Below are 23,377 nucleotides of genomic sequence, written 5' to 3' on the forward strand. Positions count from 1 at the left end.
CTTTCTGCTTGTACACAAATCAGGTCTAGTTTCTCTTCACTTTCTGTTTGGTTGTTGTTGTTCCTGTTTATTTTTATAACCTAGGTTATGTATGACCTCTTATGATTGAGGGGAATATCTGTTTTCATATATCTTTCTCACTGTCACCTAAAAAATCTCATGTTAACTTTCTTTGAAACTTAAGCTATTAAAATTTAGGATTGGTGAATAATATAATATTTTGTTAAACTTTTTATTTTGACACAGGAATGAATTCAGTTGTTAGAAGTAATATCTTGATTGGCTTTTGTTCCCATTCTACACAAGTAACTCATGGGTAGGACAAATTCTTGAAGGTATTAGTAGTATGTTCTTCTTTTCTTCTGACTATTATTTCATATGAAGGTCCCACATCATGCTTATCCATTTTCCCAAGGTAAGAATTAGCTCCTTCCCAGTGTTTGATCTTGATGAATCACTACAAACATTCAAGTACAGTTATCTCCATGAAGATGAATCTTCATTTGGACAGATTAAAGTCTTGAAGTATGATTGCAGGGAGATATATCAGAAACATGTTTAATTTATTATTGATAAACTGCCAAACAGTGGGTAGCTGTTTCATTTAATGTAGGCATTTCTACCTCGTGCATAGTGTTTGATGTGATCCTTATTTTCCATTTTTATCCATTCTGATAGATGCATACTGTTATTTCATTGTTGTTTGAACCAGCATGTCCCTAACGATCACTGTAAGTCCATTCATATGTTAATCTGCATGCATATATCCTCTTTATTGAAATGTGTTTTCCTATGTTTTGATCATTTTCCCACCTTGTTACCTACCCTACCTTTCAGCTCTTGAATTTCTAGAGTATTTAATCCTGTAACTATTGATCTTTGTCAATTATATGACTTGCAAATATATCCTTTCTCCTTATAACTTGCTTTTACATATTTTAATATATCTTTAATATTTATTTTTATTTATTATATTATGTTTGGTTGCATGAGCATATGCTACCTGCATTCCTAGGCCAAAAAAGGGCATCAGATCCCATGGAGCTGGAGTTACACAGGCATTATAGGAGTCACTTGACTTTGGCACTAAAAATTGAGTTGGGATCCTCTAAAAGAAAAGCAAATACTCCTAAACCCTGAGCCACCTACTTGGCCCATTAATTAGTGCTTTTCATACGGCAGTTTTCAATTTTGATAAAATTCAACTTGCTTATTTTTGTGTGTAATATAATAACTTCTCAATTACAAAAAAAATCTTCTCCTTTTAAATATTTTAACATTTTGCATTGTATACTTAGTTCCCTGTCTACAACTCATTTAAAGTCAATTCATTTATGAGATATTTTCATCTCTATTAGAGTAGGGGATCATAGGATGAACAGTGCCATTGAGGTAAGGACAGCCAAATATGCTGCTGCACCAGCAATATGGAAGGAAGCTGCAAGAAAGCAGGAAGTTGGGCTCCCTGATGAGTGTCTGAGCTCAGCACAGGGCAGGGTAAGGCTCTCAACCACTGGGAGCTGGCAATTATAAGGCTACCTTGAATGAACCAGAGAGCACGGAATTATTCTCCCCAGCAGTCATCACATGAGAAATGTGCATTCAACAATATCATTCACTGTGACAGCTTTCCCTTTGGAAATGATGATAGAAGCCAGAACTTTCATTCTTTGGTTTGGGTTAGGATATTCTTTTGTTTTGAAAATGGGTAGACCTGGATTCTTGCTCACAGGCAGAGAAAAAGGATTTTCATCAAATCTTATGATATATAGCAATCAAGAAACACAGAAATATCTAATCGTGCTGTTTTTGTTGGAAACATTGTGTATATGTGCACTTTTCTTTATCCAGTGAGGAAAACAATTTTCAAAGAACTTGTGGGACAGTCATACAAACTAAATATTTCTAATTGTATAATCTGGCTGGTTTCATTGCACTCTTATACTTCCCTGACATATCCTGAAGTCCCAGAAGCAGGACCTAGCATGCTGGCATGTGTCTTCAATCCTAGCACTTGACAGTAGGAGGGTGATGAATCACTGTATATTGAAGGTTCAAGGCCAGGGTGGCCTACATTTTGAGTTTCAGAATAGCCAGGGTTAAACATGGAGATCCTGTCTTTAAAAGTAGGAGAGAATGTGAATGAAGGCAGAGCTTCTATTCTGACCACTTACCTAAGCAGCTCAATCAGTCTCCTTGAAAGGCCCAGTAACTGTAGCCTCAATCTATGGCTTTATTTTAAAACATATGAAAAACAAAACAAAACAAAACAACAACAACAACAACAAAACAACCTTAAGTAGTTGAGGACAATTTCAAACTGTTAGTATATTTAAATTTGTTCAGTTTGTGTTTTCTGCTGTGTTTGAATGACTTCATAAGTTCAAAAATAAACCAATCTTAACCAAAATAACAGAACTATAATTGAATTTGTTTTAATGAGAAGAGGTATCACTTCTGTCTTATTAATTTGTAATCTATTATTTGGTTAAGATACATTTATAAAACCTGTATTTATGATTCAATAATGAAATTGTCATTTAATGCCTCAATGAAGACTTTGTTGACATTAGAGACAAGATGGTGCTTTGCAACCCAGGTTGACATTCCCCTGGCCATCCTCCTGCCTCCCTGCTCTCAGGTCCTGGGGTAACAGCTATGTGCCACCATGTTTGGTGAAATTTTATTTTTAGAGTGTCAGACTTTGGAATGATAATAGAAAAAAAAACATTTAAAAGATAATGACAATGGGCCAGTAATATGGCTCAGCTGTTAAAGGTACCTGCTGCCAAGACTGTTGATGTGAGTTTAATCCCCAGGACCCACGTGGAAGAAGAGAACTGGTTCCAAAATTTGTCCTATGACTTCAGACACTGTAGAATGTATAAACTCCACACATACACACATATAAATAAATAAATAGATAAGTAGATAAACAACACTAAACTAAAACAATAGCACCAATAATGAAAACAAAAAATAGTTGAGCACAGTATCACACCCCTGGAGTTGCAAAGCATGGGCGGTGAGGGAAGAGAATGACTAGTGTAAGTTCGAGGCCAGCCTAGGCTACAGAGTGAGACCCTGTCACAAACACAAAACAAAACAGCAACAACAAAAATAAAAACAAGGGCTTTGGGTGTGCCTCAGAGGCAGAGCACTTGCCCAGCATTCCAGAGCTTCCCAGTCTCAGCACCCAATGGGGCAGAAAGGATCATTTGAACTGAAGAGGAAGATAGATGAAATTCTGGAAAATATAAAAAATCTAAAGGGAGAGGAAAGGAGGGAGGGGGATAGATGGGGAGAATACTAGGTAGAAGATCAGAAGATGGACTAAATCACCTTTCTAAATAAAATCTATGAGGTCCAAGATGAGAATTTCCTGGATGAAATTAAACCTTGTGAAATACAGAAACATGGCTGAGCAAACATCACTCTCCACTTGATGCAGAGAAGAGGAAGGTCTGAAGGCAACCAGAAACTGAGAAATATGCAACTGAATTCCCACAAATAAAGAAATGGGGCAGAATATACATTTATTTCAAGTGACATGCAATTCTTTTTCATATTTGATGAAAACTCTAAACTAACAGTTTCCAAATTTCAAAACAACTCAACCACAAAGAAACAGGGACTACCCTGTCGTACTGAATAATCAGAACAAACTGTGTGAAGTCAATGATAAAAAGAACATTTAAAGAAGTTCCTGAAGACAACTCACAGAAACAAGGACAAGGAAGACAGGTTTCTTATCAGAGACACCACATTCGATGAACTGTTGGGAATATTTAGACTAATGAAATACATCCTCTTAAAAGCAAGGTGACATAAAGGTACTTCACAATTCTAAAAACTGCTGAACTTACTCATTACCAGAAGACCTTAACTGCAATAAATGAAAAGAAAATGTCATGGAGGTGATGTCAGCTGCAAATCTGCATCTCTCTACAAAGGCAAAGAGACGCAGAACTCATAGACTTGAGGGTAAACGTGAAGACATTTTCTTGTTGCACAGCCAATTTTAAACATAACTGCCTAAGTCAAAAGCACTGACAGTGAAAACAACACCTGTCACACATGAATAACAGAAATCTATTACAAGAGCAGCACAAAAACTGAGAAAAGTGAATAGCCAGGCATGGTGGTATTTCTCTTTAATCCCAGCACTTGGGAGCCCAGAGGCAAATAGCTCTTCGTGAGTTCAAGACCAGTCTGATCTGTACAGTGAGTTATATGCTAGCTGACGCTATAGAGTGAGATCCTGTGTCAAAAACACAACAAAAAATTTTAAAGTAAATACTATGAAGCCCTAATTTCATATCAGAAACAGTGTATTATTGTTGGAAAGCACACTATGAAAAATTAAATGTACCCTACAGCAAAAATGGTATAGTTAAGTAGTGAAAAGGACCTGCAATAGAACATTTTATTTTCCACAGAGCAAAAAATAATAGAAAGAAAATAAATAGAAGATAACTATAAAAATGTAATGGCAGATTTAGACCATATCAATCAACATAACAGACATAAATAAAAGGCAGACATACTAAAACTGGATAAAAATGTCAAGACTCAATCTCAAGCTACTTATAGTGAATTTATTTTAAATATGCTGACACAAATAAGTTGAAATAAGGTATGGAGAAGATATGTATGTTAACACTAACTTTTAAAACGAAGATGTTTCCATAAATGTGAGGCAAAGTGATTTCAGACGAAATATAGAAGAGGGGAGAATTAGTTCAAAGGGGACATAGCAATCATTCATGCATCAATATCAGAAATTCAAAAGACATGAGGAAAGATGTTTTTGTCTGACAAAAGAGACAGAAAATTGACAATAATGGATACTTCTACACTGCCATCTCAATGACCAAGAGAACAGTTGAGCCAACCATCAATAAGAACGAGAATCAACTAACTTGACCTAAGTGGTAGTTTTAAATCCTTCAACTCATTAACTGCAGAGCCTTTCTTACAATTGAAAAATTTTCATCATTTTTAAAGTGTTTAAATCATATCAACTATAGACTCAGATAAAAAAGAATGAAAATCGAATTAAAAACAAAAAGATATTTGTACTATTTTCAAATATTCTAAAAAATAGCACACTTCTAAGTAACAATGAACTTACAAAGATTAAAAAGAGATAAGGCAAAGTATTGTGACTATAATTAAATGTTAAAATTAAAATGGTGCTTAGAAGGGAAATGTTAGCAGGCAATGATCATTATATCAAAAGAAATCTCTGAACTTATTTTGTACTTAAGTTAAAGAAACCAGAAACCATAAGAACAACAAACAAAACTAAAAGTCACAAAAGAAAGGACATAATAAAGATAACAATGATTAATGGGATAAAAACACAGTGTTGAAGAATAATAAAATTTGTTGTTTTTTAAGTTTGAATATCAGTAAACTCAATAAACCTGAAGGCAGTTTGAGCAAGCGGAGCCAGCTACCAAACTCCCAACATAGGGAGTAGGAACATACCATTATTCTTGCTTTTATAACGAGTGTGAATGTACTAAGGGAATAGGATAAAACATTTTATGCCAGGAAACTCAACAGTTTCAATTATATGAACACACCTCTTCAAAGATATAGACTGTAAATGGATTTAAAAAGAAATTGTTAACATGAATAATAGTCTTATGCCTATTAAATAAACTAAATTCACAGCTTAAAAAAAAAAAACAAAAAAAAACAGCCTTTTGACTTTAATATCCCAGATACCAAGAGTTCTTCCAGAGAAAAATTACATGCATCTGGAATAAAAAATAAAGTATATACACCAGCTCCTTTAAAGGATGGCAGAGGCTTGCTTAAGTTTCATTCTGTTACTGTGACAAATTCCATGACTTAAGGCAACGGAAGAGAGGAAGGAATTTATCTGCCTAACAGTTGCATGTCACAGCCCATCACTCAGGGAATTCAGGACAGGAGTTCAATGGGAGCTTGGAACAGAAACCATAGAGGAGCACTGCTTGGAGGTTTGCTTGCAGACTCTTGCTGGGGAGTGATAAGTCAGGTGGTATGTGTCAGTTTGTACGGCCCAGTTATTTACATTCCTATCTTTCGAGTTTATTGTTCTCGGCTGCCTTTCAGCAAGATCCTATTTCTATTATGCTGTTGAAATTGTCCCACTTAATGACTAATGGCAGTTCAGGACTACGGTACAGCATGCCATCACAAAGATCCCCTAAACACTTGTTCATCTTGGCTGCACAGGCGCCTCCATAAAGCTCTCATTGTGACATGGGTAGCTGCATCCTCCTCCACATACCCCTCAGGAAAATATAACTGATTAACTACAAGAAATATTTTGAGAGCATTGATTTGTTCTTTTTAGAAAAGCAATACATTTCATGCTAAGAAATGTGGCAAAATTTATTGAAGGGTGATTTTTTTCTCTTCAAAATCATTCTAGAGTCACATATTTACCACATTTTGGCCAGCTGTGGCCTTCTGTAATAACTTCCATATACTACAAAAAGATGTTTTTCATGAGACATGAGACCTGCAGTAATCTATAGGTGTAAGAATAAGTATTTAGCAGGCAATTGGGTACTATATCAGCTTGGAATAATGGCAGTAGTAGGTTCTTTCTAGGATCTATGACTATGTGTGTTCTCCAATTATGTGTGCTCGGCTTGGTTTATAGTACCAAGCATGAGTTCACTGCTGTCAGGCAGCCTGTTGTCAAATCAGATACCTGTTGGTTACCCTTCGAGATAGTGGTGTCACCATCCCTTATGGCATCTCAGTTAACTCTAAAGACATAAAACAGGTCATGCACTAAGGACAGGTCCCGGTCCCACTGCCTGGGGGCCTCCCAAACAGTTCAAGCTAATCGACTGTCTCACTTATCCAGAAGGCCTGATCCAGTTGGGAGCTCCTCAGCTATTGGTTCATAGTTCATGTGTTTCCACTAGTTTGGCTATTTGTCCCTGTGCTTTTTCTAATCATGGTTTCAACAACTCTCACTCATAGAATCCCTCCTCTTTCTCACCAATTAGACTCTCAGAGCTCCACCTGGGGCCTGGCTGTGGATCTCTGCATCTGCTTCCATCAGTCATTGCATGAGAGTTCTACCACGACAGTTAGGGTGTTTGGCCATCCGATCGACAGAGTAGGTCAGTTCCGTCTTTCTCTCGACCGTTGCTAGTAGTGCATGAGCTGGCTTTTTGGAGACTGGGGCCTATGCTGGGACACTTTGCTCAGCCTGGGTGAAGGGAGGAGGGGACTGGACGTGCCTAGACTGAGTCTACCACGCTGAGCTGAATCTCCAGGGGAGTCCTTGCCCTGGAGAAGATGGGAATGGGGGGTGGATTGGGGGGAGGGAGGGGTGCGAGAGAAGGGAGGACAGGGGAATCCGTGGCTGATATGTAAAATTAAATTAAATTATAAAATTTAAAAAAGTCATAAAACAGGGAAATTTAGAAGTGTGACTCATGGATAACTCTTCAAGTTGGAAGCTGAAGAACAAAACCCGCCTGGATTACAGAGATAGGCTTGAAACAACATAAAAGGAAGGTTAACTTCAAGCAGACGCTGGAACATACATACCTTGGCCTCCTCAAGAGACAGTAGCAAGGAGCAAGGGTGACAGGATTAGAATGAAGGACCTGTAGCATGAAATCAGTCCTCAGGAGAGGAGAAGAGGTGTGTGATCTTACAGGACAAGTAAGAGAGGTTGCATTTATGCTGAACAATATGGAAATTCCCTGAAATGTTTAAGGGTACAAACTATGGGGAGTCAGCAGAGCCTGGTTCACTCCGTTGAGGCAGGGAGGTGGTGTGGGAGCCTGTTCTTGGGTTCCTCCTGACTTGACTCAGCAGGTCCGCATAGAGGATGATCAGGACCACGGGCCTGAGTCCAGGTGTCTGAGATGGTCTGCACTTGGCTGTGCTGGGGGAGGAGGTCTTTTGCTCCACCCCCTTGGCATCTCTATAAAAACCCTGGGGCAGAGCCATTCGGCTGGTTGGAATAGGTTCCAGGCCCTCTCAAGGCTATCCTTTATTTTCTATCTGTTTATTTCCACAATATTCTCCACAATAAATCCTTCTATCTAATATTTCCTACTGTTCACACTCAAGAAAACTCTGGGGAACTGTGGGGGTGGTGGGTAAATGCCCCACAAGGTGGGAATGGGGGAGTGGGTTGGGTGGGAAGACTGGGGGGTGGGAGGAGGGAGGAAGGGGCAATCTGTGGTTGGTATGTAAAATGAATAGAAATATCTCTTAATTTAAAAAAAGGGGGGGGGAAAGAGTGGGAACTATGTTATTTTGTCTGAATTTTAAAGGATCCCTCTACCCACTTTTTATGTGTGTGTGTGTGTGTGTGTGTGTGTGTGTGTGTGTGTGACATGAGTCAGGAAGCAGAGTGGCTACTTAGTTTTAATTGGTTCTTCAGAGAGCTGATCATTTGTGGACTTAGATGACACCCACCCTATGGAGGAGATGGAGAGCCAGCTAGTTTGAGAATATTTTGAAAGCAGAGTTGTCTGCACTTGCTAATTTGTTGGATTTTAAGAATCAGAAGGTTAGAGAAAGAGGGTCTCAGAAGCTTGTGTTTAGCTTTGTCACATCGGTACCGCATAGTGTCTTATTTGTTTCTCTTGCTGTTCACCAGATAGACACTAGAACTTGGGTGTTCCACATAAAAATTATATTTAGAGAAGGACCCTGCTCAGATCCACACTACTAGGGATTGGTAAATTCAACCTTTAAGTCAGTTTCTCCTGTATCACCACACATAGTCACCATGCACCTTTAAAATGTTTCCAGTCTGCTTAAGCAAACTGTAAAGCAGAGACCCAAAGGACAAGTAGAGCTTCAGAGCATCAAGCAGGCAAATGCTACAACTAGCCAGACTCCTGTCCAACACCAGGCATTAACAAGCCGCGCAAGGCTCCAATGTGCTCCACAAACCCTAATTCTGCGTTCGGATCTCAGCCTGGGGAGACGTGAAGCAGGGCGATCCATCTCGTGGGGATTTTTGAACTGATCTGGAGATCTGCCTTCGGACTTCTCCCTTGCTGCTATTGTGACTCCACACACTGCCACTTCTCTCAGCCCCACTGTAATCACTAAGTTTCTTGGCTATGGAATTCTTTCCTAAATGACTGCCAGTCTCTGCAGTATTTTGGAAGTGGAGTGCAACATTCTGATTTTGAGTTGGAGCTGTTTTTCTTTTTTAGTAGTAGGTAAGCTTTTGAGAGGAATTCTGCATTTTTCATTTTCAACAAGTAGTATAGGCTTTACAAAATTATATATATGTATATAATTATATAAAATAATAAAATTATATATATATATATATAATTGTGTATTCTGATCAAGGTAATCAATCTTTTTATTTCTAAGGTTTTAAAAGTGACAAAAATTGTATTTGATTTCTATTATGAATGGGTTCTTAACAAATTCCTGGTTTTCTTTGGGGCTTCATAGGCTTCAAGTCATTTGGCCCAAACAGTGACAGAAAAGTCACAAGTTAAAGATGATGGCAGTGAGTTCCCTTACTCTCTGAAGAATGAGTGGCCATGCCCTCTTCATAAAGCCTGACCTCCAGACAACCCTTTGCTGTCTCCCTATCCTAAGACACAAGAGTGGGGAGAGGGTGGCATGATGTGGTCATTCTCTGCAGAACATTAAGAAATGGGGCTGCTCTGCAGGCAAAGTTTCAGGACTATGTGCTGTTGTGGGGAAGAATTCTCTCTCTGAGCCTCCCATGCTGGGTTAATAATTGTTTTTGTCTGTTGGCTTTTTTTTTTTTTCTTGCTTGTTTTGCTTTCTAATTCTGACCTCCTATGTTATACCACCACACATCATGCTCTTGCTTGGGCATTCACTGAACAATGAAAGGCTGGTATTCAATATGTGTTAGTTTTCCTTTTCTGTTTAGATGACATCTGAGGGGTTGTTAACTTGCTCCATTCTGGGTGATCAGGTTCAGTTTACTTGGTTTATTCATGGAGACACTTGCCACAGGAACTTGATCAGTTCCATTTTTCTCTGAAACTTACTTACACTGCCTAAACTGTCTTCTCTTGGGCCTCTACTTATCTGTGTTCTTGACTGATTCCTCTTTGTTCCCCCTATGAACATCAGTGTACAGGCCTCCCCACTTTGACCACCCAGGTTGTATTTAATTGGGTCTCATGGTTTTAAAGGCAATCTTTTTTTTTTTTTGTTTTGTTTTTTTTTGTTTTCCGAGACAGGGTTTCTCTGTGTAGCTTTGCGCCTTTCCTGGAGCTCGGTTTGGAGACCAGGCTGGCCTCGAACTCACAGAGATCCACCTGCCTCTGCCTCCCAAGTGCTGGGATTAAAGGCGTGCACCACCACCGCCCGGCTTAAATGCAATCTTTGTGATGAGAACTCTGAACAGCTGTGCTTCTGTATAGTGAATCCAAAGGCCACTTGACATTCTGGATAGGCATGCCAATTTCTATGACCCAAACGCGGACACATTCGTCTTTCACCCCTTTCCCAACAAGCTAGACAAAATCGCACAACCAAATTACTCAGACTTCCCTGTGTCTTAGTTCTTTCTCACTTCCAGGAACAGTGTTCCTCCAATTGGATTGCATTCACAAGGCATCCATCTTGCTGAGGCTTCTCTTCATAGCTTATCCCTTGGCCTCTCATCACACCTCTCCAGGTCCTTACCTCACTTTGATTCTGTAGACAGAGTTTAGTCAGACCACCTGCTTGTACTTAAAACCAGTCTCTTGCAATCACCAGCCCAAATGTCCCCAAACTCAAAGACCATGTGAAAGTCATTTTTTTCCTTCAATATTTCCTTATTTCTTAAAAATAGTAGAGTAATACAATATACCTTAATCTGTGAGTGATATACACTTATCAAGATAAAATATTTTTCAAGGTGTTGGCATGTAACACTCAGTTGTGACCAGTTACTATTGCTTTTGAACTACAGTCAATCTTAGTATGTGACTAAGATTGTCAATTTTTTTATCCCAAATTATCTATTGGTATTTATCTTACTTAAAAAACTGCAAAGTCATTTACCTGACACCAGACTTTAAAATATCCAAACAATCAATGTTCCTGAATAACTTACATTTTTCTCTATCTAGTTCTTTCTTTTTTTTTTCCTTCTGTTTCTCTCCTTCCTTCTTTCTCTTTCCTCTCTTCCCGTCTTGGTCCCTTCTTCTCCCTTTCTTCCTCCTTTCACTAGCATTTCAGTTTTACCCACGCTGATGATCAAGTTCTTAACTCAAATTACCCTGCTACCTCTGCCTCCTGAGTACTGGGATAGCGGCTCCAGCGGTCAGGCCTAACTTCTCAATTCTATTTCTAACTACTGCCTTCCAGACTTATTTGTTTAAGCCACTTGCTTTCCTGAATGGTTAAATTTATTTCAGCTGGTTGCTAGACTTTTCACCTGGAGCACTGAAAAACATTTAATCTCACTGCTTTCGGGTTGATTTTTAACCACGTTTTAGGGGTGACATGTGTTTCCTGACACCATGTGAATGAAAATATCCTCACTTATCTTTGCCCCCTTACTTCATTTAATTTGCCTTCCTAGTCCTCATCACATTCCAGCATGCATTTATTTCTTTGTTTATTGCCAGTTAACCTAAATGGACTAACCTCTATGAAAATAAATGCTCTTTTTTTTTATATTATGACTTGTATCTGTGTATCTCCTGCACCCATAACAAAGTAAATCAATAGTTGGTAAATGAAAAATTACATAAAATAGATGGAAACATTTTTCTATATATCTTTCCCTACCAATAGACATCATCAACCTGTCTATTTGGGTTACATTGACAAATAATGTAGAATGGCTAAATATGTATGATTGGCTATTTATTAGTGAATGCGTGAATATAAAAGGTTCAGAAACTGTATCCTATTATACCCGGGGACACAAAATCAGGGAACATGTGGTGCTGAGCAAAATTTTCAGACCTGGAAAACCAAGTGTTTATTTAACAAGGAGTCCAGTTCACTACTTTTCTTTCCTGATGTCTATTTCTGAAAATACTTTGTTCATTTTTATTTATTGAATACTAATTTCCTACTACAAACATGGATTGTTAATGTCTTAATGTCAGAAGTAGTAGCCCCCCCATTATAATTGACAGTTAAAATTCAATTTAATATTAAATTAAGTTAATTTGTAGTCTGAGTAGTTACTAACATGACTTCAGTAACTTTGACCAAATGTGTGAGATACTTCTTGACTTTCAAATATGTGGGGTTTTTTTTTGCCATGGGTTTCTTTGCCTTAGATCTTCCTTTCCAGTGAACAAAACCACAAATATTGACAGAATTGGATAAATGAGCATCCTTGCAGGACTTAGGGGAAGGCTTATGAAACACAGACCAGAATATTCAAGAATGCCAAAAACACACTAATATATTTCCTGTCTCAAGGCTTCTCCAAGTTCTTCTCCTATGGTGTGCTCTCTTCACAATTCTCTTTGATATAATTAGTTGGAAAAAAGAGCAGAAATGATCTTTACTTAATAGAACTTGATTGAGATATTTTTTTAGTCCAAAGAGAAGGCAAAAGTCAGGTGCAGTTGTACATCCCTACAATCATTTGAGCATCCAAGAACCTAAAACAGAAGGATCACTGGAGTTTGATTCATATATACTGAATTTTAAATTGTAAGGATGCCTAGGCAACATACGAATGCCATTTCAAAAAATAAAAAATAAAATGGAGGTTGTATTTGATGCTTTTAGAGACAACATTGAAAATCACCGAGGAGAGGCTCTGACCTATTTTCCTGTATACAGTGCTATTCTCAGGTAAGCAAACAAAAGACATCATTTGAAGAGCACATGTGCAGAGAGTTTTTTCTAAAGAAAGTGATGTACAGCCTGTCCTCACTGTTTACTCACTAGGGTAGAGAAGTGTGAGAAGAAGTGCCCATCCCCAGACAAAGAACTACAGACAACTATTGACTTCTGGGAGAAAGAGAATTGGCATCTTGCAGGGATAATCTCCCTTGTTGTTTGTTCAAGGCACAGTGGCCAGCTTTGAAAACATATACATACAAACAACAAAATGGACTTATGTATATTTGTGCATACACATACATTGTGTGTGTGTGTGTGTGTGTGTGTGTGTGTGTGTGTGCATGGAACAAGTATAATCAAGGTTAAAAACTTGAGAGTGAAATGTCATGGGAAGGGTTCAAGGTCCAGAGAGAAAGAAGGGGGCAGGGGGAAGTGATGTAGTTCGTTTTCAATTAACAACCTTAAAAATTACAGAAATGTGTAGAAACCAAGGAGTGACTTCTGATTCATCTTGACTTTCTTATGCTTCCTAACTTGTTCTCAGTCACCTGATTTCCACCTAATATGCTTGCTATAAGGAGTCAATGAATTATTGTTCAAGCCAGTGCCATGCTCTAGAAATGAGGTGACAAGACCCCAGCTGCTAGGGAATTCCTGAAACACTTGAGGATGGACAAGGACTACAGGGTAGACAGACTTAACTCAAGTAAGTGGAGCAAGAAAGATACTACTCCAGTACAACTCCTCAATGCCTTCCAATTCCTCAGATTAGTCCCCTAAAGTCATCTTCCAACACCAAATCTTTCCTTTCTGTGATTGCAACTTGCTATGAGTCTCAACTTCAGACACTGTCCATTCAAAGGTTTCTGTGTGTGCTTTTGTGCACATAATTATTTTTCAAAATTATTTCTTTAGTAGGCCATTCCAGACGTTCAAAATGATTAGGATTGTATGTTTTTCTCTAGTCAGTATCCCAAGGCACACATATGCTCTGTGTAAAGGAGTAAACACTTCTTGAATAAATTAGCAAATAATTTCAATTTGCATCTCTAATGATCTTTTATTTAATTTATTTTTATTTTATGTGCATTGGTGTTTTGCCATGGGTGTTGGGTCCTTTTGAACTTGAATCACAGACAGTTGTGAGCTGCTGGGAATTGAACCCCGGTCCTCTGGTAGAACAGTCAGTGCTCTTAAGTGCTGAGCCATCTCTTCATCCCCTCAAATTGCATCTTATAAAAATCATATTAAAAAATCCTAGAATTGAGATGTATATAAGAGGCAATAGAAGCCATTTGTAGAAGACCCACAGACACTTTGCTCTCTCATGCCATTTTGATAAAATATAGGAACAGCAGACTGATGTACTAAAGTGTGGTAAAGTAATACTTGTTCAACATATACTCATTCAGTCAGTAAAATATAATTAAATAAGCACACAAAAAGTGCTCATGTACCTCTTGGAACTCCGACAACAGACAGTCTAGCTATGACTTTTAGCATAAGCACCAATAGTGAATCTTAAAATGAAACTAATTGTAATTTAAAGAATATAAATTTAAGGGTCATTCAGGGATATTTACTGCTGGCTTAATGAAGGTTCAAAATACCTAGATTTATGGTATATGCTCATCAATATGAATTGTGAACTGAGGGATGAATTTTAATACTAGAAAGTTCTTTCCCAAATTTTCCACACTTACCAAAAGAATGAAATGTAAGAACATTTACATTTTCCATGGCAACTGAGGACCCAAATGTGACAAAGGGAAGCTTGTCTGGGGAAAAAAAGCTTTTACTGAAAACACCATGAACTCCATGCTGATGGGTACAAGATTTAAGTATCTGATGATTTCTAGCTTAGAGTGTCACCAGTTATATAATATAGCATTGCCCTATTTCACAGAAGCAAAAGGATGTATTAATAACACCAATTTTGTTAATTCTATTTAAAAACTTTGATATTTATATAATAGTAACTGGTATTTAACAGATATTTCAATGACTGATAACTGATATTATTAATATTTGGAAATAAAGACAATCCTGCCCTGGCCTCCCAAATTCCAAGAAGAAGTAGTGACACTTAGAAATATCAATGGAAAGTTGAATATATTGGTCTAGAATTCAGAGCTATTCAGACATATTTGGAAAAAAAATTCAATATAATGATAATCACTTATGTATAGGGGAAAGATGATTTTTTTAGAGTACAGAAAATAATTTGAACACAAGTTATTGAGATAGGTGGAAAAAAGATCACCTAGAGATATCTATAGTCTTTTCATATGTAGACTTTACTCAGTGAAGCCAACTGTGAAGAAATTAAAACAATCCCAGAACTGTTTGAGAAGTTATTCAAAATGCTAAATAATAAACTTGTGTAAGATGTTGTGGAATATTTAACTATGTAGAGGTATATTACATTTGTTTATGCTGCATTTGTTTAACTGTGTAAGGATGTGTGTTTAATTATGTTAAGATGTTCTGCTGTTTCACCTTGTCTGCCTAAGGCACCCAATTGGTCTAATAAAGAGCTGAAGGGCCAATCACTGGGCAGAAGAGGGATAGGTAATGCTGGTGGGCAGAGAGAATAAATAGCAGGGGGAATCTAGAGAAGAGAAGAACAAGAGGAGAGAACTAGGGAGAAAGAGAGGGAGATGCCTGGGGCCAGACAGACAGACATGGAAGGAGCAGGTAAAGTAGGACATACAGGAGGAATAGATAAAAAGCCCTAAGGCAAAATATAGATGAAGAGAAACAGTTTAGTTTTAAGAGCTAGCAAGAAAAGAGCTAAGCTAAGGCCAAGCATTCAAAAACAAACAAACAAACAAAACTAAGAATAAGTCTCCATGTCATGATTCGGGAACTGGGTGGTGACCGAAAAGAAAAGGTCTGGCACATTAGCTATCTTTCAGGAACTTGGTCATAGAATAAGATTTGAAAACTGCACCACATTGAAAATAAAATAGTATCAGTGAGAATGGAATGGCATGTATCGAATCTGACACCATGTGTTTTGCATTTTACCCTGGCTCTACACTTACTAGGGGAAATAAGTGAGTGGTTAGCACAATTCACCCTTTTTAGATGGCACAGTAGCAATATCTGGAGCATACTTGTCAGGATATACACTCTGGCATAAATACCTTAGTCTTTCAACCACACACACTATTAGGCCATAGATCTGCCACTAAATATCCCTATCTCTTCATTACATATTCAGGGATGTCTGAATAGTTTGTAGAAATCTATGCCCTAAGTGTCATCTTGGTAGTTGGATGAGTTTGTGTCTTTTGCATTTTATAATTCTTTTACTGTGTGTGATCTATGGTTTTTTTTTTTTTTTTCAAGTGAGGGTTTCCAGTATGTCACTGAAGCCATTGTGTTAAAGCACAAAGCCATATGTTACCTCTTACAAATTATTCAACCTCTTTGTACCTCTGTGCCTCTGGCTCCTCATTTGTAAAATGAGAATGGATGATAGCAATAGTGCATACTTTATGAGTGTGGCACAGAATTCATGCTTCTTAACTGTAAACTATTATATTTAATTTTTAAAATAGGCTTAAAAACTCAAAGACAAATAAGACAGATTCATTCCCTACCATGATTCTTATATTGAAATAAGAGCAAACGATGTTTAAGTGACCCACTAGATTATAACAACAATATACTAGACAGGTTCCTGCTAAGTGCAATGCATGAAAAATGCTGGTTATACCAAATCATTTTTGCTTGGAGTCCTGCAGGGCAGGAGGAGAATTTCCCTAAGCTATCTAACAGATGTCTAAAGTTTTACTTATCTATGTATGGGAAATAGCCTTGTACAGAGTAATAGTGAGAGAGGGGAGATAAGCAGATCAAATAATCCATGTTATGTTGATTCCAATAAAGGAGAGAAAGATAATGAATGGGAGGTTTTAATAGACAGCTAGGGTAGAACAAAGAAGGAAAAGTAGGTATGTCTCCAACATAAAATGGCAAATTTTACATTTATGGAAAGTGGTTTCCTGTTCTGCTACTGTATGGGATAAGGTTTGCAGCCATCAAAGTATGTAATTGTGTATAGAAAAACAACTGATATCTAAAGCAAGGGCATCGCTCTAACACACAACTTACCCTTCGCCTTGCAATTGACTTATTAATGCATCTTTTATATACAACTTTACATAAACTACAAAACCATATATTATTATTTTGTGACCTAACAAACTAAAATTTAAGGATGTAAATGCAGTATTCTGGTTTCAGGTTTGGTGACTTTGACATGTTTCCAAATTACAAAATGTATTGATTTGTTAAACCCTTTTCAATTGGTCAAAACAATGTGTTATAAATTGTTTAACATGTTTTGAACTTAGAAATTCAGAATGTATTTTAATAATGTTATAAATAATTATAAGCATAAATACTACAGAATTTATGGAATATTTTTAATACACACATGAACATACACACACAGAAACACAAAAACACATTAAATTAAAATGAACAGACATGTTTATCTCTTTAACACAAATAGCTAACACAATAATGTATATAAACAGACTTGACAACCTTTTAAGATACAGATTAAGTATAATTATAAATTCAAAATTGCATTTTAATTTATAAAATCTAAGTAGAAGTGACAGGGAGACTGATAGTCTACATTCACTCCACTGAGAACTAAGGCACAGATGTGTAAGAAGAATGTACAGAGCGCACTATGACAACTAGGACCTAGAAATCTCATGAAATGAGTTGTTATACCTGACTGCAAGCTATGTGATTTAGATGAATAAAAATATTTTATAATGTGTTCACCAACCATCCAAATAGGGTTTGCCTTGGGGACATGTGGGGGACGGACAGAAAGCAGAGGCAAAGTAAGACTATTGGGTGCTAGTAGTGTTGACTTCAATATTCTACACAATTGTCTCAAGAAACTTGCTAATCATTCACATGGGGCTATTTCAAAATCTGTGAATTTACAGAAAAGTGCTTCTGTAGGTAGAACCCTAATACATTCGAAGCTTAAATCATAGAACTCCTACAAGAACGGGAATTCATGTATCAGAAAATTCTTGACCAAAAGATGCCGAGAAAAATATGGATACCTGAAAAACTTATAAATTGTATTATGAAAAGGTGAATAAAATAAATGGAAAGTATACATTACTTTATTTGTAACTGAGATTGATTCTGATGCTTAGCAAATGTGTTTCTTTACCTATTGTTACTGGTAGCATAATGAATAGTAATAATTAAAAGAATTGATTTTAACATGTGCACTTCTAATACAAATATATATATGTGTGTGTCATAGGAGACTAAGAATTCTTCTAAAATCTTTCTCATTTTAAGCAAACTATTTCCCTTGAGTTTACGTATGATTTAATACAAAAGAAATAAACATTAACAATTATTGATACCTTTATTTAACCATTGGCATTGATAAATTCTAAATCAATCTGTTCTTGTTGGGCAATTACTTGTTACTTAAATTTTAGTTGCAGTTTGATTGCAATATACTGTTTCTCTACGGACTCAAAATTCTTCAAAAGCTCTCTGAAATATTCTAATCAATGAGGTGGACTTTAGGTATATGTAAGCTAAACTGTGTAGGAGGCAGAGGTTAGCATCATCAACTTGCGGTATATATTGATGAACTGAATTTGACTCTTTGAGAACAGAGGTAGAAATAGTGATTAAAGGCGGAGCAGCTTACAAAAAATATAAGCCTTTTTTTAGAGGAAAATAATCATATTTTCCTTATCCTTGTTAGAGAAAATTTCAGATGAATGCTACCAGACCCTTTTCCTGCATTAAAGGATGAATGTCTTCAGTAAAAGAATTGGTGGAGGTGAATATATCATTCTTAGTTGTCAGAGAATAATCCTATATCCACATTATTTCTATGTGACTGGGAATTCATCAGAGCATGATTTATAGAAACTTCTTAAGAACAGAGGACTTGAATTTAGCCCTTGCCTTTGATAAATACTACTTAAGAACAGATTCAATAAGAATTTCTTTGAGTAAATGGGCAAATTAGTGCGTTAATGAACGATAATGAACGATTGTTCTCAGATAAAACTGACTAGCTTATTAAGATGATGAAACCATTTAGAACGGAGGAACAAAGACTTTTTCTGCACTGAGTGGCACTCCCATGCATGAGCCTGTTTCTTCAAGGATCATTAAAAAAAGATACAGTCTTTCCTTTCATCATTCCAGGAAACTGTCCTAGTATCCACATACTCCAGGTGAGGAGACACACAGAGCTGAGAGAAATGGGGAAGATAAAGCTAGAGTCCTGGACTTGACTCCCTCCCAAGAGTTTAATCCACTCCCCCACATTCCAATTTACAGTAAAATGAAATTGGCACATTAACCTGAAAGGAAAAAGAAAGAAAGAAAAATGACCAAATTATTCAGTAAATTCAGACATAATAATTAAATAATACTGAATTTATTCATATTTGAAAGAAGTTTGGCTGTGGAATAGCAAAATTAGCTTCTTCTTCTTCTTCTTAGTGCAAAAAAAAGGGGGGGGGCAGAGAAATCTTAAAATCCTAGGGAGTTCAATTAACATAGTGAACAGGCTGTGCTAATAGTGAAGTGGCTTTCCAAAGCCCTGATGAGCAGACATAAGATGGCATTCCCATTCTTCCTGCCTCATCAGAGCACTTCTTGCTTGCTCCAGGAACTCTCCAGATTGTGGAGCCTTTAAGTACAATCAGCAAGTGTTGGATCAGAATGTGTGAGTGATGCAGACATTGGAGCCAAGCAGAAACTTTCTATTTCATTTGAGAAATTCCTAGTCCTATGTCATTAAGAAGACTTGGAAAGTATCACTTCTATCTTTGACATAGTGACCTGCATTACAAGTGGTCTCAAAGCAAATTCTCCCATGAGACAAGTTAAAAAAACAGATGGAAAACACAGGGGAGGGATGCAATGGAATAAGATAAATGACACTAAACACTGGAAGACCCTCTGAAGTATAATAAACGAAAAATGTCAGTTGTATCTAAGGGCTCAGAGAGTGTAAAATGAGAAACAAGAAGGGATAAATAGATACAGGACATAAAACATCCACAAATTATTTATGGTCCAGATCAGCTCTGGGCATCTTCCTTAAAGCTTATGGCATTTTTCTTAGATGTCATGTTGATAAATTTTATAAATATACATATTACAAATATATTTGAACCATCATGTACTTGGAGTGTTGTGTGCTGGGTTGCTCTTCTAGACATAAAGTGTAATTAATAAATATCTAACAAAATGTCTTGTGCTATTTTGGTTTAGCACAAATATATGGTTTAGCCAAAATAACACATTAAAAGCCTTTTAAAAAAGATTTAATTCAATAATTTAAAGACTATCTACTAGTGCTTTCTCAAACTTTTGTTCAGCATATCAGAGCAGTTTGAACATACTTACCCATCTTCCATGACGGTGATGTAAAATAAACCAGTTTTAAGTGTCAAAGCACCTTGTATATCTTCCCATTTTTTTAAATCACATTTGCAACTTTCGGGTACTTCCTTTAAAAAGCTTCTTGTGAATCTATTCATAAAGATTTGTCAAGCTTATCTAATTTAACTGTCTGAAGTTATCACTATACTGTCATTAGTGTATATATTTCCAACTAATGCTGATGCCATAAGCAATTTTTGTAAGTCATTCAATCAAATCCCTGCTTATTCCATATAAATTAAAAGTAAAAAGGTACCTTTGGCTTGACAACTGCCTTTGACAAGACAGACTAGCAGACCATCCAAAAGGAATGCACAACCAACTTTATCAGCAGAAAACAAGTTTAGATACACAGAAATCCATTCCACAAGAGAAGTACTTGAGTAACTCTTATTATGTAGACAAGTACCTCCAGAATGCCGTGAGGTAAATGATGAAAGTGGAGAAATTGGTGTATTGCAGTCTAATGAACTTCAAGGGTTCTACAATTTTTTAAGATGATATTATTGGGCTGGGGGATCGCTCAGTCATTAAGAGAGCACACTTGCAGAGGATCCAGGTTAGTTTCCCCAAATCCATTTTAGGTACTCACAAACATTAATACCTCCTGCTCTAGGTCTGGTGCATCTGGGCTCACCTCTGCTATCAGCAGGCACCTGTACTCATGTGCACATTCCCACATCAGGCACACACACACATGCATTTAATTTAAAAGTAAAAATTAATGATATCATCAAGACATGGTAAGTACCAGAAATCTTTTCATAGGAATATTGGTAGTAATTCTCTTATTCTCAATGTACTACCACAGTCCATCAAAATATCCACAGTATTTATAGATTTGAAATGTAAAATTACTGTGTTTTAAGCAGATTCACCTGTATGTTCATATGTTAAATACTTGATATATTTATATAAAGAAATTTTACAAAAGTATGTGCAAGTTTGGAGAGCTATAATGTTGGGTTAACTTTAAAGTTCATGTTAATAGGATTGGGTTCAAATGACCAGCTTTGTGAAGAAATTAAAATGGGAGGAATTTTTCTTTAAGTCAAAAAATAAATGGACAGTTTTTGAAAATCAAACCATAAAAATTTTAAAGCAAGTTACTTTCCTGCTTTTTAATGTGAGTACCATAGCAGATGATATGACGGCACAGTAGGATGGTTGATGACCACAATGAATGTTATTTTACCAGTGGAGCATATTACAAAGTAAGTCAGTTAATCATTAGCCACGTTTCTATATATGCCCAAAGCACGTAATGACTATGGGTGTGGAATATCAGAATTACTAATCATCTCAATTTAAATTTAAAAAGACATTCTAGCTTGATTCTATTCATACCTAGCTGACAAACTGAGCAGAGATGCCCCCCTTCGCTAGAAGCATCTGGATTTATTTGGGGATATTATAAGATACACTTTTTGGTTTCTCATTATGATTGATGAACTATTAAGTAAAAACCAAAAAAAAAAAAAAGATCTTGGCTTTTTATAAGAACATATTTTATGTATGACTGAAGTTTTCACAACACTCTGAAAAAGCCATCAGATGTTAGATTTAAAAATAAAATTAAAAGCATTTTGTGACATAGTACACATGAAAAATTGGAAATCCCAGTATCTTCAATAGAAGTTGTAGAAAGTGTATGTCTCCTTGGAGTATGACACCCACTTAACACAGCAGAGAATAAGATACTATACTGTAAACAAAAAGTACAGTAAAGGACAGTTGTAAATTTACATAAGAATAGTTCATAAACATTTTGGTCTTTCCATGACAGTTTATATAAAATGAATTAAAAAAAACCTTTAGACAGCTGTCATCACTCTTATTTGAGCGCTTATCACTTATATGCACACAGACACATCTATACAGCAATATACTGATGCACTGTTACATGGATATTGAACTAGGTTTTACTGCCTATAACTGAGCTCTGGTTAGCCAATCAACATTATCCACACTTGAGATACTCATACATTATGTATTCTTGTCATGTCATATCTATAAAAACATGAAAATATAACTTTACATTATTTCAATTATTTACATTAGTTCAAGCTTGACAGAGAAAACTGATAAGCTCAATTTTTGGAAGAGTAGGCCCAGAGGTCCGATAAACAGCACTGATTGTATATAGTCATCTTTTTTATAATTTTTTAAAACTTATTTTAAGTACAATATGGAAATAATTAGGCTGCAATTTGGTCATCCTAGCATTTATTACTAAAACTTAAAATGTACCTCCAATATCCCTGATGAGTAATGCACTAAAATTATTTTGTATGATCTTGGAATTTGTAGAGGGACGGCAAAATTTAGTGAAGATTGCCATGAAACTGCATGCTACTATGTAGGATGCAGGTGGCTACTGTTAAATCTTACATTTTCCATCCTTTTCTTTAAAAATAACCAGTAGGATGCTCTACAAAGCACTTGGTCAGACACCAAATATTACATAGAAATTTTATGAGGAAAAAAATAACAATTATAAATCTTAAAGGTAACTAATGGGTGTCAGTTGCTTTTAACCCTAAAGTAAATTTATTTGGAGGTCATTAGTGGAAATAAAAAAGCGTTTTAATGAGGGATCGATAGATGAATTAAACTTATCAACTAGAGTAATATAATCTCTTAGAAAGTTACAGAGATGGGACAGTATCCACATTAGACATATTAAAGTGCCCATTCTACCTGAGGCATGAATTAAAAATAATATATTATGGTTTACTTTATAGATTGGAATGGAGAGAAAGAAAGACTATTGTAGGTGACTAAAGTATTCAGACACTGATGTTAGTTCTTATAATTTTAAAACTAAAAATGTATAACTAGATTATAGAATTTGGCCAGTGTGCAGGTATCTGAACAGCTACCCTCAAGGCATTTATAGTTACTACTGCTCCTCTGTAAGCTTAAACATTTCTGGAGTGGAAATTCACATGTTCTGATATTTGTTTATAAATTTGATTTTTAAATCTATAAGCATTTATCTATATAGACTAAATGCTTTTTAATCAACAGATATTTTATTACATATAGTATGGTGTACAGAAAAAAATAGTTTTAGATATACTATTTAGGGGAAATTCCTACCTGAAAAAAGAAAGAAATT

At 36.3% G+C, this 23,377-nt stretch overlaps 1 protein-coding gene across 3 annotated transcripts in view; it reads right to left on the reverse strand.

Annotated features, from left to right (window-relative positions):
- Positions 1 to 21,357: 21,357 nt before the first annotated feature.
- The window catches only part of Gria2 (glutamate ionotropic receptor AMPA type subunit 2), a 131,349-nt gene continuing 129,329 nt past the window's right edge, over positions 21,358 to 23,377 (reverse strand). For all 3 annotated transcript variants that reach the window (XM_028880125.2, XM_028880122.2, XM_028880121.2), the window contains one exon: positions 21,358 to 23,377. This exon is cut by the window's right edge and continues 973 nt beyond it. The gene's annotated coding sequence lies outside the window, so the exon portion shown is untranslated.

The sequence above is a fragment of the Peromyscus leucopus genome, chromosome 6 (assembly GCF_004664715.2).
Source record: "Peromyscus leucopus breed LL Stock chromosome 6, UCI_PerLeu_2.1, whole genome shotgun sequence".
Classification (NCBI taxonomy): Eukaryota; Metazoa; Chordata; class Mammalia; order Rodentia; family Cricetidae; genus Peromyscus; species Peromyscus leucopus.